The 20,364-nt window shown below is 44.8% G+C and overlaps 1 protein-coding gene across 1 annotated transcript in view; it reads left to right on the forward strand.

The window, feature by feature from the left end:
• NEDD4 (NEDD4 E3 ubiquitin protein ligase) overlaps positions 1–20,364 on the forward strand; it is a 1,239,834-nt gene that overhangs the window by 623,444 nt on the left and 596,026 nt on the right. The gene's annotated exons all lie outside the window — the stretch shown is intronic.

Raw genomic sequence — 20,364 nt, forward strand, 5'->3', positions numbered from 1 at the left:
TGACACATTTCTGGTGCAAAGCAGAGTGCAAATGTTAGGCTATGTCTTCTGAGAAGTTGATGCTTATTCTTTTAACATGGAGATTAATGCTTATTTTTATGGGCGAGCGCAAAGCGCTCAGTCCATTCAGTAATCTCTTGTTGGGCTTCAAGCCACGCCCATTTCACGTCAGTCACTTACATTGGTTCGTGGGCTTGCCTTTTAAAATCTGCTTTCTTTCATTTGTGAAAGGCATGCATACCTCATGCCCTTTCTGGTGTTTAGCCCACCCACACAGCACCGGTAAACTACTAGACACATAAGAGGCTCGATGTTTTGAGCCTGAGGTCCGGACTACTTTTTCAGTTTATTTTCCACACAGCGCCATCGCGCTGCATTTTCTTTTCTTTACACCGCTAATAGCTCTAACTCGAGCAAATGTGAGACCCGTTGCATTGAAAATGCTTGTTCTTTAACTGCAAAGGTAGAGCATTTTGGAAGGTGACTATCTGACAGTCTTGCTGGATTACACGCAGTGTGAAAGGAAAGACTTTATGATGCCTGATTATTTTTGAAAACCTCAATATATGAATATCCGACAGTACTAACCACTGGGGGAACAAAATTTTTGGGGGGGGCCGCAAAGTAACTGAAGCCCTGCCCCTCATAACTCACGCAGGAGCTCTTAGGCCAGAGTACCTTGCTGAAGGGGGGGGGGAGCTTTGTTACATCACTAGTACTAACATTTCCGAATCAACCAACATTTAGGAAAGCACAAATGTAGTACATTATTTTTGTTTTATCAAGACACTACTTGGTAATGTGCAAAGGATAAATATTTGCTAAAACCCTATTTTCACACAATCTTTTGTGGGCTGTGGTTTTTATTAGTAAAACTGTTTGTCAGTGTGAATTCTGTCAGGACCGGAGACGAGGATTATGCTCTGCTTTCTTCCTTTATTAACTTTCAGTAGATTTCAACACTTTTAACATATACAAATTTTTCCATAAGCCTCAGGGTAAGAACTACAAGAATACGTCCAAGCAACAATCCGGCCCTGTTATATATGCGAACGTCCTTTGTGTATCCTCTTTATTTCCTGCTTTCTAGCAGCTAAGTATTCTTTTTCTTGCTCTGTTGTATTGAGACCTGATTAATTGTGTGTTTCTGCTTTGTTTTTGATACTGTTTGACATTGCATCCTATCTGCCTCAGGACGACATTTCAGTGCTCCTTTCACGGCGGCTGGCAGTCTCGGGACCAACCGAGTGCCGTGAGGCCGGCTACCTCTAGGGGTGCACTTCAGAAGACAGATCTCTTCTCCGCAGGGGACACCCGCTAGTCAAATACCACAAAGTAAGTGATGAGTGGTGTCCCTGCAGAGTCCTCGCCTCTCCGGAGCTGCCTGGAAGCCCTGTCACCCATCTTTATGGTTCTGTACAGGAAAAAATATAAACAAAACAAACAATTACAGAACAGTTTGACGCCCGCTGAGTGGATTGGTATTATTCGTCAGTGCATACTTGTGTTCACAGAAGCTGTTCAAGGGGCTGGGCCCAGGCATTCTACAACACCCCCTTAGTATTGGGTGAGTTGGTCCCAGGGCAGTGACCCAACTAGCTCACAGCAAGTCCAAAACTTATACTGGCTCGCCCCGTGCCACATGAGCTTGTGCTCTTTAGAGCCCAAGCTCCCACAACCTGGTCTGCCTCTCTGGCCCACTTTGTTCTCTAAATAAGTCACATATACTTTCAGCTAGGTCTTCATGCACTATTATCCTGACCGCTTCCCTGAGAATAGCCTAGCGCCGGCCACTCCTGCAGTCGCCTATTATTTCTACGCTTGGTGGGGTACCTCAATTACCATGGCAGAGGGATAGTTAGATAAAGAATCCCTACAGGTCCTTCCTTTTGATGATGAATTATGTGAGACAGTAGACGTCTTCATTCATCAAGTGGTGGCTGCGACAATAGAGCTGCTGGAGTGCCGCCTGATGGAGCTCGCCTATGCGTGCCCCTCAACTTAACTGTTGACTCCCGCCCATACTGTGGGCTCCCCGTTCGCACAGGTACGCAATGAAATGCAAAGGAGATGGCAGGGGTAGATTTGGCAGCTTTTGATCACCTAAAAAAGCTTTCCTTTTGCACCATATGCCAACAGGGGATGATGATCACTCAGGCACACCAGAGGCGGCACCCTACTCCAACGAGGATTGCAATGGAGAATTACCCAACATGGTGGGCCCTCACGCTTTTGGCACACTTTCCCAGTCCTCTCAGACAAGCAGAACCAGGAGGAACCCTAGGACATGCTGAAGCCAGAGGACCTCATTCAGCCCCGCTCAGCGGAATGGGCCCCAACAGAGAATGTGTCCAAGTATGCAGCAAGCCACCTCCGGAAGCCTTTACACAAGCAAGTGGGGCGTGCCTGAGGGTGGAATGTCCCTGCTCTCCTTAGCAAGGTGGCTCTCACTCCCGAGCTATACACCGTATGGCCACTTTCCTGCAGAAGTACACCAAGGATCCCAAAAAAGGGATAGATAGGTCCTGGCGTTCCTGCCAGGACAAACTCTTCAATGTCAGCAGGCCCCTCACTAAGATCTTGGATCTAGTGGAGGAAGCCAAAGCTTCAGGCACCCTTATCTCCTCAGAGATAAGGAGCTCTTCAAATTCGGTGCCACTTTCGCCTCCCTTGACAAGGTGCAATCCTTTATTAAAAAGATATTCCACCCAAAAATGTTAATCGGGCCGGCCAATGCACAGAGCGCTCGCTGGCTGCTTCTACACTCAAGGCCCTCCCAGAAGGTCCTAGATGCAGCATGACCAGTCCTGTCAAGGGGAGTTTTTCACCACTCTCAGCAGTTACTGGATTCGTAAGCCCAGAGGTTCTTCCAGAGGACAGTTCCAGGTCTAGACAGATGAGGGTTCGCCATTCTTCTCGACTAAAGGTGGGGGGGAGTTTGGTTCAGTTCTGTCACAATTGGGAGAAGATCATATCTGACGCATGGGTCCCACAAACCGTGAGACGTTTCCACATAGAATTTTAGGGACTCAGGTTCATTCTTCTTGTCCACGTTCACTGACCTTTGCAGATGATCAAGTGGCCTTCATAGACCAGGAGGTTGAGGATCTTCTGCAGGAAGACGCGATTACCAGAGTCCAATTCCACCCCCGGGGGTTTCTCAGCAACATCTTCCTACTGGAAAAGAGAGAAGTAGGCAGCGGCCAGTGATCAACCTCAGAGATTTCAATTGCTGGCTAGTGTATTGCCACCTCAAGATGTTTTTGCTCTTGAGGTGCTCTTTGATCTTTTGCTCAATCTCCTATGCCCCAACTACTGTATAGGGCAGCTAGACCTGCAGGATGCTTACCTGACTGTTCCCATAATTTCGCCCCCCTGCAGATTCCTCCAGATCCGATGGAGGGACCAAGGCAGGTGGCTCAAGTAGTGGGTCATAGATGAAATTAACTGGTGGCTGGCACACATGGAAGCTTGGAACGCATGGCACAAATGAGAAAGTTTATTTTTTTCTCTGCCTTTCATTATCCTTATGCTGCTAAAAATAAAAGGTTTGCTTGCGTAGAAATACATTCTTAATAAATTCAACGCTAACCACTGTGTTATGTTCTGAATACTCAGTTTGTGCTTCTCCAGACCATCACTCTTAGAAAAGGCCTACCATTGAGAATGACATGTGAATTCTACACCTTGTAGTCACTGGAAAAGTGCTCCAAAATCCTACACTGGTATGCGAGGTGCTATGAAAGAAATGAATTACATGTGGTAGATAGGCTATGGAAACTTGAGAGGTCCTTATGGTTTTTCTTCCTTTCCACCCCACATATTTATGTGAAAAAGCTTTCTCAGATATTAAATACCTAAGAAATAAAAACAGAAATCGCTTAGGAAATGTAGAATCCGACCTGAGGGTCAGCTTTCCTAAATAAAACCAAATAATGAAAAGTTAGTCACCAAGATGCAGCAGCAAACTTCTCATTAAATTGTTTTGATTTCTGCATAAGTTTTCAATATAAAATAATTATATCATTAGTAATTCGAGTATTTGTTTGGTGTGTACTTGTTTGTGTATTTTTTGTGAATTGCTGTTTTAATGTTTGAAATTTAAATTGTACAAATTGTTTGGGGGTCCACAGCTTCCAGTAGTGATTCAATGGGGGTCCCCAGGAGTCAAAAGGTTGGGAACCACTGACCTAGGGGACACCATGTCATAAGCTCTGGCAGACTTGGCCAAAGATCTCTGGATCTTCTGTCTATCAAACAGTTTATCTTCCAGCGGCGTCCAACACAGTGGCAGACTGGTGCTCCAGACAATAATCCAATACTAGCCTGTGGCAACCTAACCCAAGCCTTTTCAGGAGGTTGGAAGCCCCATGGGGACTTTTCTCTATAGACTTGTTTGCCTCCAGGCTGGACCACCAGATTCCCAGATACTTCAGATGGAAGCCGGATCCTCTGGCGACAGTGATGGTCACCTTCTTACAGGATTGGTCAGTAGAATGGGGATACGCGTTTCCCCCATTCGCGATGATCATGAGGTTGTCCACCCAAGTGAGACGTCGGAAGGCCAAAGTAGTCCTAGTCACTCTGTGCTGTAGGTCTCAAGTCTGATTTCCAGTTCTTCTGGAACTTTGCTGGTAATCTCCAATCGTTTTATCCTTTGCTCCGGATTTTGTTGGGGATCCCCGGGGTAGCTGTCACCCACTAATGCTTCAGGGGCAAATGCCTCTAATGGCTTTGCAGATTTCAGGGAACGCTGGCGAGTCCCAGGCCTTTTGCACAAAGCTGAGAGAATGCTGGTGACAACATGGGCAGATGGCACCAACAAACGCTATAGGTCTACATGATTTGATCTTGGCAGAAGAAAAATACTTGACACGCAAAGACCTTTCTACAAAACTGGCCATGTTACTATGTCTTGTATCCTGCCCCAGGGTGTTGGATGTCCGAGCCCTGGACATCAGATTTTCACCCTCGAAGGTGTCACCTTCCATATCACGAGACGCACAAAGTCAAATTCAAGGGTGGTGTCCTATCCAGCCATTGATAAATCCCTGAAATTGCGTGTTGTTCGATGCCTGAAGGCATATGAGAACATGACAGAAGAATTTTGCCCATCAAGTGAACGCCAGTCCCTCAGGAAACCTCTCAAAGTGGTCACTTCCCCCATCATTGTTGGGTCATGCAAGAGGCGGGCATTGATGTCTCTGAATTTGGTGCACAATCCGTGAGATGGGCAATGGCTTCTAAGGCTTTTACCCTGGCAGCTCGCATGGAGGACATCTTTAACGCAGTGGATTGGTCATTGGACTCCCATGTTCAAAAGGCTTTAATATAAACCGGTCCTGGACATGGCTTTCTTGGTGGTGAACAAGCTTTGAACAAGCATAATTCTCACCTCCAGTCCTGTTAAAAATTAAAAAAATTCTAGTAATCATGAAGGAAAGTTTCCATTCTAATAAGGACACGGAGACATAGATTATTCCCGCCCAAGGTTCCGGGGGACCTCTCCCTACCCAGTTGGTCTTTTGTGACTGTTTTGTCTTGGAGGGAAACTGTAAGGTCTAAGTATTTGACAATGTCCCTTTGAGTATGTTTATCCAGATGTTGCCAGGTTCCTGTTGAATCACAGGCTTTAAAGTCCTCACACTATTTAAAAAGAATATCCTGTTTCATGTGGTGAATCTGCGCTGACTAGTTTGTGAGTGTTCATTTCAGGCTCTGAGGGCAATAAAGGAGGGGAAGGGATACGCAGAGGGTGTTCACATATATGACAGGACCTGATTGCTGAGTGGACATTTTCTTGTAGTTCTTTCCCTGGGGCTTATGGGAACAAATAGTTTATGTTAACAATGTTGAAGTCTGCTGGAAGTTAATAAAGGAAAAAGGCAGAGCATAATCCCCGCCTCCGTGTCCTTAATATAATTGAAACTTTCCTTCATTAGTACTAGGAAATGTTTCATTCGGTTGCAATTTCAATTGAAAATGTGCTGTATGTAAGTAAAAGTAATAGATTTGCGACAACATACTCCAAGTTATACCACCGTCTACAACACACCCCCTTACCACTTCCCTGCTTAATGGACATAGCTAATTTGCTACACTTGCTCAAAGTGCTTGGATTTTTCACAGTCACTATGACTTCAGTGATGTAACAATATTGGCAACGTCTCCATTCTGAAAATTGATTCAGCACCTAGAATCCCTCCTACCACACCCTCTTTGCAGACCCTCCTTTCACACAACACCTCCTTATTAAAAGGAATCTTTAGCTGGCATCCTAATCTTGCATGTGCCCCTCACATGAACTATTCCTGAAGTTGTTTGCTCATTGGCTGTTGCATATCCTTTAGAAATAGTTTGGCACTGGTTTGTGCTTGGGTTGACTCCTGCTTAGCCAATAGTGAACTGACTAAAAACTTTCAGTGATTAAGTGACTGGAGGGGACTTCTGATGAGCATTTGTTGGCTTTACCTTTAATGGGCAGCTTCTAATAAGGTGTCGACAATGTGAGAATATGAAGGAGCCATTGAACACCCTCTTACAGTCTCAGTAGATATAGGCCCTCATTACAACTTCGGCAGATGGAAAAGCCTGTCCGCCGGAGTTCCGACTGGGAGGTTTCTGCCATAGTAGCTGCTTCCCCGCCAGGGCCAATACGATTTTCCTGCTGGGTCAGCGGGCGGAAACTCAGTCGCAAACCTTCAATGTCCGCTAAGCAGACCGTAAACATTGTGACGGGGCTGGCCAGGGGAGGCCCTGCACTGCCCATGCCAGGTGCACGGGCCCCCATGGGGCACCCTGCACCCCGTCTTTGCCACCTTTTTCATAGCTGGGCTCCTGCGATGAAACCGCTGGCGGGGAAAGGGGCTATAATCCCCAGGATGGTGCTGCTTGCAGTGCTGCCCTGGCAGATTAGGACATCCAGCACTGCCAGACCACTGTGGAGATTAAAACTGGCGTGCTGGCAGTCCCACCGCCGCGCTACCACCGCGGTCATAATGTGGCGTCAGACCGACTGCCACTGCAACCCTGGCAGCCATTTTGACCACCAGGGTCGTAATGAGGCCCATAGTGTTTCACTAAAATTGTTTGATCGTTCTATAGGTCCATGGATTTTACAGGTCTATTATTTACTAAGACAGCTTTTAATTATGAAGTAGTATTACACATATATAGACAATAAATGGCTGATAAAACATACAAAATGTTTTACAAATCTTATTTTTTGTAAAATTTGCACAGCAAAGTTGTTAGAAGAATTATTGTATTGCACTGCGCTATTGATATTAATGTACATAAACAACTATCCAGCATGTAAATTTAATTTCTGTGTGCCCTGGGGAGAACATTTATTTTAGGCCATTTCTGCCCCCCCTTGGGGGCACATCAGCCTATTTTGTAAGGCTCATCTGCCCGCCAGGGGGGGCAGAAAGCCCACCAGACACCAGGGAAGAATGTTTTTAAAAAAAGAGGGTGGCGGTATGGCCATATCCCCACCCCCAATAAATGGGGACAGAGTTGTTCTGCCCACTGGTGGGCAGATGGGGCAATTACCCCGATCCTCTCCCCAGGGTGAGGGGGTGGGTAGAAAGCCTACTAGATGCCAGGTAATAAAAAAATTGTGGCGTGGTGGCTACCAACCAGTATGGGCGTGGTTATGCCCCCACCCCACCTGAAGGGGTTTAACAGTCTTTCAGCTCTCCCCACGCACACTAAAAAATCTTATCCCAATGACAAGCAAGAGGACAGTTGATTATTTTGGGTTTTGGTTTGACATTTGGGCCATGAGAGCTTGTCTAACTCTCAAAATCGTCCCACTTGGAATGGTGAGGCCTACACTTTTTGGACTTTTGGGACGCTGCCATGTAGAAAAATCTACTAGACCTAGACACATCTGAAAACTAAACATCTGGGTGAGTCCACGGTGGTGTGCTTCACATGCACCCGCACTTACCCACAATGCCCTGTAAATCTCCAACTTTGCGTGAAATCACACATTTTCCCCACATTTTTGTGATGGAACCTTCCGGAATCTGCAGGAATCCACAAAATTGCTACCACCCAGCATTGTCGCATCTATACCAATTAAAATTCTGCCCCATTTGTCAGACTAAAATGTGTTTTTTCCAAACTGCACTTTTGGACCCGCATTGGTTCCCCCTCAATTTTGATTTGTTTTAGCTAAATTTGAGGTTTGCTGAGGATTCTGGGTAAGAAAAGACTAGGGGATCCACGCAAGTCACACCTCCCTGGGCTCCCTCGGATATATAGTTTTCAGAAATGTCTGGGTTTGGTAGGTTTCCCTAGATGGCTGCTGAGCCCAGGACCAAAAATGCAGGTGCCCCCCGCAAAGGTGACGGATGAGCTAGAGGCCAAAACCCACAGCTAGGCAATTTGCTAAAAACAGGTCAGTTTTCTTTTGAAAAATGTGATGTGTCTATGTAGTGTTTTTGGGGCATTTCCTGTTGCAGCCACTAGGCCTACCCACACAAGTAAGGTACCATTTTTATTGGGAGACTTGGGGGAAAGCTAGGTGGAAGGAAATGTGTGGCTCCTCTCAGATTCCAGAACTTGCCATTACCGAAATGTGAGGAAAAAGTTTTTTTTCTTTTGTTTTTTTTGCCAAATTTTGAGGTTTGCAAAGGTTTCTGGGTAACAGAACCTGGTGAGAGCCCCACATTCTGAATTCCCCTAGGTGTCTGTTTTTCATACATTTTTAGGCTTGCTAGGTTTCCCTAGGTGCCGGCTGATCTAGAGGCCAAAATCCACAGGTAGGCACTTTCCAAAAAACACTTCAGATTTCAATGTAAAAATGTGATGTGTCCATGTTGTGTTTTCTGTTGCGGGCATTAGTCCTACCCACGCAAGTGAGGTACCAAGTCTTATTGCCCCTTGTCTTCCTCTACATTTTATCCTTCCAAATGTAAGAGTCTGTAAAAAAAAAAAACAAAGACATCTATTTGAGAAATGCCCTGTAATTCATATGGTAGTATGGGGACCCCGGAATTCAGAGATGTGCAAATAACCACTGCTTCTGAACACCTTATCTTGTGCCCATTTTGGAAATACAAAGGTTTCCTTGATACATATTTTTTACTCTTTATATTTCACCAAAAGAACTGCTGGAAATCCGGTATACAATGAAAACCCATTGTAAGGTGCAGCTCATTTATTGGCTCTGGGCACTGTTTTGCTTTCACTAATGACCGAGCTGACAATAATCTCTAGAATGCACTTCTCAGTTCAAGAAAGACATTATTATTTCACCATGAGGTTCCTAAAAGGAGATTAGTAGGTCGAAAGCACACGTTTAAAAATAGTCACAGCGATGAAAGGAAAACATACCAAACTGATTCTCAACTGCAATGTACACAGTAAATATATGTGGTTATATTATATCATAATTGCAAAGCAAAGAATAAAGTAAATATTCATCACCGTAGGGCCTGCCAAGCTCGTCATCTTTCTCATGCCAGCAAGAAGATGACCCCATCCAACTGTGAGAAAGAGATTTCCATCCTCATGGGACAAATGTCAGGCATTTGATGTCTACTCCTGACCGAGGTCTTGGAAATTCCACCGGTACTGAGCAGGGCCAACTTTCTATATTTTTAAGAACCGAAAGGGCTTTCTGGAGAAAGCACTTCCCATGAAAAAGCAATATTCAAAATACTGGCTACTGTAGGTCAGAGTTCAAAGAAAAGCGTTGAGAACTGGCAAACATCTCAAGGCATTTCTCCCAAGGCCAAACTGTTCCCTGCACTGAAAAAACATAAGTCTGGTACATTCTTATCATGCTGACTGACTAACTGTTCGTGATAATATGTCCTAGCTCTTCGGTGAGAAAGAATACGAAAAACAAGCACAGTTTACCATGTGGAAAAACACAGCTCAACTGCAATGTCTAACGCTACGATAAAGTCATTAGGCAGCTCAAATGAATACAAAATGTAATATGCAACTGGTGAACGCTGAACAACTAATCCAGATGCAAAGTGGTTCAACACAAAGTCAGTGGTCAAAAATACATATTTCCCTACATTTCCACCCTTTGATCAATGACTTTGTGTACTTTCCTCTTATTTAAAAAAAAATAAAAATAAATCATAAGCAAATCATGTTTGCATTGTATACAGCAACATAACGCACTGATAAAAGCAATCACTAGAAAGCAGTGGAAGTGGATTAACATATTGATCTTATAAACATTTAAATCGGGCACAACTACAATGAAAAGACTGAAGCTTATATTTTCTGATTGAGATAATAACTGATTGAATAGTGTCTCTAGGATAGCAAGTTGATATAGAATTAGATGGAAACATCATGAGTTCTAATCATGTACAGGTACACGGTTCACCTGTAAGGTTTGCTGGAATATAAGTGTTCCCAGGCAAGAATAGTCAGCCAACTGGCAACTTAAACATGCTTAATGAGACTGGCAGCAGTCATCTGATGATAACTAGCCATGAGTTAGTTCCAGTGGAAAAAAGTTTATCAAACAGGTTGACAGAACATCCATGGTACTCTGTATTGTTCCCATGTAGAACTTGAATCTGTGTAGCACAAGTTGCACTAAATGGAACCATAGGTTTTGTACTTCAAAAGCAGCAGGAGCGTTGCACAAAGGTTATCAATCAGGTTCAAGTTGGGGGTGCGGTCCCTCCCCCAACCCCACATGCAAACACCCAAAGGGAGACCACACAGCACACTCTTGGTCAATGGCAAGTCGTAGTAAGATCTGTAAAAGAAACAAGTGTAACTTTCCTTGCAAATAACATTCATCATCTGAAATGTGCTCTCCTTTTTCCTTTTCTGGTTTTATAATTAGCAGGACGTTATTGGGGCCCTTTGCTATAATTTCTGCAGGTTCTGAATGGCCATTTGGAGACTCAAACCACACCTTAGCACTGAGGTTTTTATCTGCTGGAACACAGCTTACCTTTCCTTGCACTGTCAGAATAGGTGGGGCAGTCCCCTTCCTTTCCAATCCCCCAAACAATGCACTTATGACAAGTTGGACAATTCTGTCTCCAATCTGTATGAATAAATCAGCTTCTCTTATATTTAACAGACTAGCTTTGATTTCTATCTGTCATGGCAACTTTCCTCTCCCCAATTGATCTTTGACTGTTTGTGGGACAGATCTCTGTTATGTGTGCTTACAAATAGGACAGTGCAAAATCACAGTTTTTATCAAATCTAAGGGAATGTGATTCCCTCTAATCTCTGCCCACCTGTAAGTGGCTTTTTCTCCCAGGTGTCCACATTTCTGGTGCGCCCACTTAGACATTCCCACCAAGTCAGAATTCTGGGTTGACACTTCTGCCTCTGAACTTTTGTCTTTGAGGTCTACAAGGGAATTGAGCCAGCGTTCTAGTGAGTCATTGGGACAACAAGCACTTTACTCTTTTCTAACATTTCCCAAATTTCCTGCCACAACTCTTTGCTCCACACTTCCTTTGAATGAATGAACCAGTTATGTGCATGCCATGTGGAAAGTCAAACGGCAAATCCATTGGCACTGGACCAAGAATCAGAGTAAAAATGACACGTCACAGACAGCTCTTGCTTTAGGACCTCACACACAGTGTAAAACTCTGCAAATTGGCTATTTTTTCCTTCTCCTGTGGTAGAGAATGACTTTTCAGAAACTGGATTGTATGACACTGCTTTCCAATGCCTTTTAGTACCCACATATTTGAATGAATCATTAGTAAAACAAACTTCTCTCGTAGGGGATTTCCATGTATAGTCATAAGCACTGAATAGTTCCGCGCGCCTGCGGGGACCCCGGAGCACTGTTGTGTAGTATATTCTTAAGTGCAATCATCAGCTCCTTGACAAAAAAGGTCTGTGAAAAACACTTAAGAATAACAATGTGCAGCCTATGTGAACAGCTACACAAGCCAAAATTGTTAGAAGAAAAAACAGTTGTAGTGTAAATTTCACGTTTAAACCTCTATTTATTCTATAAATACATAAATAAATACATTCTCATATTTTATTTACACCTCTCATGAGAATAAAACAATGTAGGGCAGTGTAGCCCATAGGCTGCCATTATACAGAATGAAAATAGAGCTGTGCCTTTAAGAAAGTAAAGTCTTCCTGTTTCCCATCATGCACAGCAAAAGGCAGTTGCCTCAGTTCTTTTTTCCGGCTCCTGCTGACAGGACCCTGAAGCATTGAGCTCTACCTCACAAAAGCTTTTGTGACAGAAATTCATTGAAATATCTTCTGAATTTCATTTTCACTCGACGTTTTTACCTTTGAGTGATCATTTTCTACTGATTTCTGTTAAATTCTGACAGAATTTGGAGGTTTTTTCTAGTTAGAAATGCCTTCACTTTTTGATAAATGTCCTTCTTGTGGAAGAAAGAAGGCTAAAACAGATCCACATAGGGTCTGTATAATTTGTCTTCCATCCAGCCACAAACCGGAGTCGTGTGACATTTGTAAAACCTTCTCTAGAAGAACCCTTCGTGATAGAGAGAAGATCCGACTTCAGGCGAGAGAGGACAGGAAAAAAAGTGGCCATTCCACTACAGAGCGAGGAGAAGGTCAGACTTCTACCAGGGCTCAACCTGTTTCCTCCATGACTCCTTCCAGACCTGCTGAAAAACGACATAGATCTCCGACGACGTCGAGAGCGTCGACGTCGAAGCAGGGAACGGCGCCAACATGTTCGCCGTCGAGGAGTGCTTCGCCGGCGAGAAAAAGGCATCGTTCGCCGTCGACAACTATTTCGCCGTCGAGGCGGCGAAGACATCCGACGTCGAGAGGATCTGGGTCGCCGTCGACACGGCGAACACAGTCAACGTCAAGGAGATCCGAGTCGGGCTCGCCGTCGACACGGCGAGGGAGATCGCCGTCGAGAGAGAGTGTTTGTCGTCGGAGGCGTTCACCGTCACTGCACCGACGTCGAGGTTCGTCGTCGAGAGGTTCTCAGCGGCGAGACGAGTCGACGTCTAGAGGCACTCGCCGTCACCGCAGTTCGACGTCGAGGAGTGCTTCGACGTCGAGAAGACCATCTAAGAGGCCTAGAAGGGTTTATACAACCTCGGAATCCTCGGCCTCGCTTATCCTACTTCCAGCATCGCCACAGCTCTCGCAAAGGCAGTCGCCGTTACCTCAGACGCCGGTAACACCTACGGCTCCTCTTCCGGCGCCTCCTCCAGAACCTGTTCCGAGGACTCCAACGCGATCTGCAGGGCGTTCTGGTTATTCCTCGAGGCGTACATCTACCTCTAGGCACCGTCGTCAGGAATCACATCATGGACATTCTTCATCGTCCACACGAGACTACTCTCCAACCTTATCGGATTCACCGTCCCCAAGAGTGTCTCCCATAGATGATGTCAACACATTTCAGGAGGTCTTAGTAAGAGGGGCAACCAAGCTGAATATCCCGCTAGCAGCTCCGGCCCCATCGACATCAGTGATCTTTGAGACCTTGCATCAAAGGACATCTTCACGACCTTTACTTCCACTGGTTCCGGGTCTTATTGAGCCAGCAATGGACATTTTTCTCACGCCGGCTACAACAAAGTCTGCTCCTTCCAGACTCATTAAAAAGTACCGTCCACCAGAGCAAGATCCTCTGTTCTTGAGGTCGGACCCAGTACCAGACTCGGTAGTTATAGTGGCAGCGAAGAAATCGCATTCGACGTCACCGTCTTCCTCTGCTCCCCCAGACAAAGAGAGCAGAAAGATCGATGCTGCAGGAAGAAAAGTATGCTCGACGGCATCCATCACCATGAAAGCAGCCAGTGCCACTGCTTTATTAGGGAGATATGATCGATCCCTCTGGGACTCTATACTGCAGTTCGCGGAGCATCTCCCTAGGGACAAAAGGGAAGATTTCCTAGAGGTCGTGAGCGAGGGAGCTATGGTTTCTAACCAGATTATAAGTGCTGCGGCGGATTCTTCAACACTATCCGCACATAACTATGCTCATGGTATAGCGCTCAGGAGACATGCATGGCTGCGGCTTACATCGCTTAAACCCGAAGCACAGCAGAGGATACAGAACCTGCCTTTCTCAGGCTCCACTTTGTTCGGCTCTCATGCCGATGATGAGATGGCCAGAATGAAGTCGGAGCTGGATACCCTGAAAGCGGTAGGCATGGAGCGACCTAAGGAACAGCGAAAAGGATTCCGCCCATATCAAAGAAGACTGTTCACCCACAGGTATCAGGCTCCACATTGGACGTCTTCACGCCCTCAGCAACAGCAGCAGCATCAGAGGGGCTTCTCCAGAAGGTCGACAAGGGGTCGTTCAACACCTCAGACCCAGACACCTCGACAAGCTCCCACGTCTAAGCCCTGAATCTTTGCTTCCCCCTCCTCCGTTACCCACTCCGGTAGGGGGAAGTATCGCAAATCATCTGGACGAGTGGCAACGCATCACAACAGACGCCTGGGTATTGAATATTGTGAGACATGGTTACGCTCTCAGATTCACCAGTTCTCCACCATCTGTTCCACCCAAAACAGCCAACCACCAAGCTCTGCAGTTAGAGGTCAATATCCTATTGCAGAAAAGAGCCATAGAACCCGTTCCCATCAGCCAACAAGGGAAGGGGATTTATTCGAGATATTTCCTTGTACCGAAAAAAGACAAACAAGAGTTTCGTCCCATCTTAGATCTGAGGACAGCAAACAAATGGATTCGCAAAGAAAAAATTCAGGATGTTAGCCTTACACCAAATTTACCCACATCTACGTCAGGGCGACTGGCTATGTGCGATAGATCTTTGCGACGCTTACTTTCATATCCCAGTAACCAAGAAACACCGAAAATTCCTAAGGTTCACTGTCGGAAAACGCCATTACCAATTTGCAGTTCTACCTTTCGGCCTAAAATCAGCGCCAAGAACTTTTTCCAAATGCATGGCGGTAGTAGCCGCCCACTTGAGGAAACAGCGAATATTCGTCTACCCCTATCTAGACGATTGGCTCATAAAGGCCTCCAGCTGTCTCGAGGCACAGCACCATTTCGAATGGACTCTACAACTGCTACAAAAACTTGGTCTTCAAGTCAATCTTCTGAAATCTACAGCAACACCTGTTCAGAGGTTGCATTACTTAGGGGCCATTGTAGATACCAGGCTAGGAAAGGTGTTTCCTTCGGAGGAACGACGGTTATCGATTCTCCAAAAATGCAAACAACTGCAGGAAAGACCTCAAGCCACTGCAAGAATAATAGCTTCTCTACTGGGCTCGATGGCGTCTTGTATCCATCTCGTTCCCAATGCTCGCCTCCATATGAGACCATTGCAGGAAAATCTAGAGGATCAGTGGTGTCAACTGAGGGACGATTGGGAGAACAAAGTCCTTCTTTCTCCTCACACCCTACAATCCCTGAAGTGGTGGTGCTTACCCAGCAATCTCTTGGTGGGGATTCCGTTCCAACAACGGCCTCCATCTCAAACCATCGTAACAGATGCGTCACTGCTCGGATGGGGGGCGCACATGGAACATCTTCGAGTCCAAGGCGAGTGGTCACAGAGAGAGAGTCTCTATCACATCAACCTGCTGGAACTTCGCGCAGTCCACCTTGCGCTCAAAGCCTTCCTTCCCTCTCTGAGAACGGAAACTCTCCTTCTTCAGACAGACAACGTGGCCACTATGTACTACGTGAACAAACAAGGAGGCACCAGGTCCAGAATTTTATCCAGAGAGGCTCAGACAATCTGGCATTGGCTTCTAGCCAGGAACCTGTCGCTAGTGGCAACTCACCTGCCCGGCATCCAGAATGTTCAAGCGGATGCCCTCAGTCGGGTAATGAACGAGAACCACGAATGGGTACTACACGACGACGTCGTTCATTCCATTTTCGCACTCTGGGGTACCCCCTCTACAGACCTATTCGCAACCCCAGAAAACAAAAAATGCCAAAACTTCGCCTCCAGATATTACCATCCAGGGACACTGGGGAATGCCCTGTGGATAAGCTGGTCAGGAGCATTTCTTTACGCCTTTCCACCGCTTCCCCTGATTCCGGCGGTCCTCCAGAAGCTGTCCAATGCTCAGACCAAAATGATCCTAATTGCTCCGGAGTGGCCACGCCAGTGGTGGTTCCCAGACCTTCTTCACCGGTCACTCAAACCACACATCAGGCTACCATATCGTCCGGACCTTCTCACGAAGTTCAGAGGGCAGATATCTCATCCCAACCCCTCATCGTTGAGTTTGGCAGCATGGCTCCTGAGCTAGTGCAATATGGACACTTGAACCTACCTCAGGACTGTATGGAAAGTCTGAAGGAAGCAAAACGCCCTTCCACACGATCAGCCTATGCAAGCAAGTGGAAGAGATTCTGCATTTGGTGTTTACACAACAACATTGACCCGGTTTCCTGTGGAGAACAATCTATCCTGCCATACCTGTTAAGTTTGGCAAAATCGGGCTTACAACTGTCGTCAATAAAAGTTCACTTGGCGGCGATAACGGCATACAGAAAGAGTCCTTCACAAACGTCCTTTTTTCGGATGCCGATTATTAAGGATTTCCTAGAAGGTTTAAAGAAGGTTTTTCCTCCCATTAGAAAGCCTTCTCGTCCATGGGAACTGAACGTTGTCTTATCACGTCTGATGCTGACGCCATTCGAGCCGATACACAAGGCATCGCTGCAGCATCTCACATGGAAAGCTGCTTTTCTAGTGGCAATCACTTCAGCGCGTAGGGTCAGCGAAATCCAGGCCCTTTGCGCGCAGGAACCCTACACGGTTTTTCATTCTACAAAAGTGGTAATGAGAACTCATCCAAAATTTCTACCTAAGGTAGTCTCCGACTTCCATGTGAACCAAACAATTTCATTACCGACTTTCTTTCAGAATCCAGCTACTCCTGCTGAGAGAACTCTGCACTCTCTGGATGTAAAGAGAGTATTGAAATTTTACTTGGACAGGACAAAAAGCTTACGAAAATCACAACAGCTTTTTATTAATTATGGCCCAATCAGAACAGGTTTGGGCACATCTAAACAATCTTTATCCAGGTGGATTGTTTCATGTATAATGTTATGTTATCAGTTAGCAAACAAATCCCTTGGTGGTAGGCCAAAAGCCCACTCTACCAGAGGGAAAGCAGCTACTGTAGCCTTGATGAGAAATGTCCCTTTGGCAGAAATATGCAAGGCTGCCACTTGGAGGTCGGTCCATACCTTTACTAAGCATTACTGCCTTGATACAGACGCTAGGGCAGATGCTCAGGTTGGACAGGCTTTGCTCAAGAATTTGTTTGCATGATTCATGTTTTTTCTCAGTATTCTTATATCTACTCCACCGCGGTTATGGGGATGGGCTTGCTACTCTATTCAGTGCTTATGACTATACATGGAAATCCCCTACGAGAGAAGGAATGGTTTCTTACCTGTAACTCCAGTTCTCTCGTAGGGGTATTTCCATGATAGTCATAAGCAACCCTCCCTCCTCCCCGGTGGAGTTGACATAGAATATGAATATTATGGAGGTTGGTACTCCAACAAATGTTTTGTTTTTCTTCATGTCAGGTTAATAGCCTCCAAAAAAGAACTGAGGCAACTGCCTTTTGCTGTGCATGATGGGAAACAGGAAGACTTTACTTTCTTAAAGGCACAGCTCTATTTTCATTCTGTATAATGGCAGCCTATGGGCTACACTGCCCTACATTGTTTTATTCTCATGAGAGGTGTAAATAAAATATGAGAATGTATTTATTTATGTATTTATAGAATAAATAGAGGTTTAAACGTGAAATTTACACTACAACTGTTTTTTCTTCTAACAATTTTGGCTTGTGTAGCTGTTCACATAGGCTGCACATTGTTATTCTTAAGTGTTTTTCACAGACCTTTTTTGTCAAGGAGCTGATGATTGCACTTAAGAATATACTACACAACAGTGCTCCGGGGTCCCCGCAGGCGCGCAGAACTATTCAGTGCTTATGACTATCATGGAAATACCCCTACGAGAGAACTGGAGTTACAGGTAAGAAACCATTCCATGCTTTCTATCCTCAGGGGACAATAATTCAAATGGTGCACTCCATTTCACTGGTGACTCTTATACCCGTGGTACTCCCTGCACCCTCTCCTCATCCTGTACAGGGATTTGTGACACCTGTTCATGTAGGGCTGCAGTGCCTGCTGGTCCTACTCGAGCCCTGTCTTGTATTACCAGATCCAGTGTATGATACTAGCATCTTGTGCAGGTCCTATACGGTGAGATTTAGGTGAATTCATCACCCACTGCATGATTAGCATTTCAGGTTTCAGAATTACATTCTAACCTAGTGTTATTTGCTCAGTATCCACTAGACCCCAATAATAACCCCAAAACAGTTTTTTAAAAGGACTATATCACTCCCCAAAGTCAGGTAGTTTTCTAAGCCAAAGCCCAAGGGGCACCCTTGTCCTCCCCTGCTTTTGCCACATGCTGCAGTTTGCATATTGTCCTTGAACAGTTACATGTAACTCAATGTCTCCCTCTTGCACTGTACACAAGTCTAAAGCCCGTTGAATTATTTAATTTGCCAAATCAAAAGCACACTGCTCTTCTTCACCTCATTCAAACTCATGTTTTTCCTGGTTACTTTGTACCAAAGGGTTAAGATTTTACTCAGATGGGGACTATACTGTTTCCAAAAATCAAACAATCTCATGAAACTCTGTGTCTCTAGCTTAGTGCAAATAGTAACAAACTCCAAAATCTTATGTTTTACCTGTAAAAACATCTCTCTATGTTCTGGATTCCACTGTTTTCCTAGAAACTGCACATTTTGCGACAGTACCTGTGTCTTGTCTGAATTGATTATACACATTCTACTCTGCAAAAGTGTTCTGACTATACTGGTGACATTGTCAACTTCTTGCTCAGTGTAATCTTTTAAAGAATGCATTTCAACTCCTGCCAAAAACTGTGGGCTGCTCTGTGCACAAACTATGCTCTGCTCATGCAGCTCCTACTGTCTCCCACCTTTTTTAACCTCCTCATTACTGGAATTTGAAAAGTCAGATTCTCCTGTAACAGCTTGGTAGATTTCAGCTTTATCTTGCAATAATTTGTTCTGGCTGACTTGCCCACTTAATTTCTTATTTTCATTTTCTAACTGTTTACACCTCTCTTGCATTTTTCTGTAAGCAGACACAAGTATCCAAACCCTCTTGTCAAGAACAAAAGGGACATCATTCCTTTCAAAAAGCACCTTTTCTAAACATGAAAATACTTTTGTTTTATGCAAGCACCCATCCCAAAACTTAGAAAGTCCTGATAATCGAGAAAAAACATTTGCCACAACACCATAAGGCATTTTAATTTCACAAATGCATTTTCAAACATGGTTTTTGGTGCTTCCTTTAATTCTCTGAACAAAAACATATTTACACTTTTAAATTGTGCACTCTGAGCCTGTCCAATCTACGCCAAAACGTTTTGTTTTCACTAATGACCGAGCTGACAAAAATCTCTGGAATGCACTTATCTGTTCAAAGAAGACATTTATTATTATTTCTCCAGGAGGTTCCTAAAAGGAGATTAGTAGGTCGAAAGCACACGTTTAAAAATAGTAACAGTGATGAAAGGAAAACATACCAAAATGATTCTCAACAGCAATGTACACAACAAATATATGTGGTTACATTATATCATAATTGCAAAGCAAAAAGTCAAAATTCCTCACCGTAGGGCCTGCCAAGCTTTTCATCTTTCTCATGCCAGTAAGAAGATGACCCCGTTCAACTGCGAGAAAGAGATATCCACCCTCCCGGGACAAATGTCAGGCATTCAATGTCTAATCCTGACCGAGGTCTTGGAAGTTCCACTTCTACAGGGCCACCTTTTTATATCTTAAAGAACCGAAAGGGCTTTCTGGAGAAAACCTCTCCCATGAAAGAGCAATATTCAAACATGCTGGCTACTGTAGGTCAGAGTTAAAAGAACAGCGTTGAGAACTTGCCAACATCTCAAGGTGTTTCTCCCAAGGCCAAACCGTTCCCTGCACTGAAAAAACATAAGTCTGGTACATTTTTATCATGCTGACTGACTGACTGTTCGGTGATATGTCCTAGCTCTTCGATGAGAAAGAATACGAATACCAAGCACAGTTTACCATGTGGAAAAACACCGCTCAACTGCAATGTCTAACGCTAGATATAGTCAATAGGCAGCTCAACTGAATACAAAATGTAATCTGCAACTGGTGAACGCTGAACAACTAATCCAGATGCAACGTGGTGCAGCACATATTTCCCTACAGGTACCTAGGGTTCTTGATGTACCTACAAGCCCTATACATCCCCGCAACCAGAAGAGTCTAGCAGTATATTTCTTTAAAAAATCTGCCATAGCTGGAAAAATTTAGAGAAGAAATTGTGGACAG

The sequence above is a fragment of the Pleurodeles waltl genome, chromosome 3_1, assembly GCF_031143425.1.
Source record: "Pleurodeles waltl isolate 20211129_DDA chromosome 3_1, aPleWal1.hap1.20221129, whole genome shotgun sequence".
Lineage (NCBI taxonomy): Eukaryota > Metazoa > Chordata > Amphibia > Caudata > Salamandridae > Pleurodeles > Pleurodeles waltl.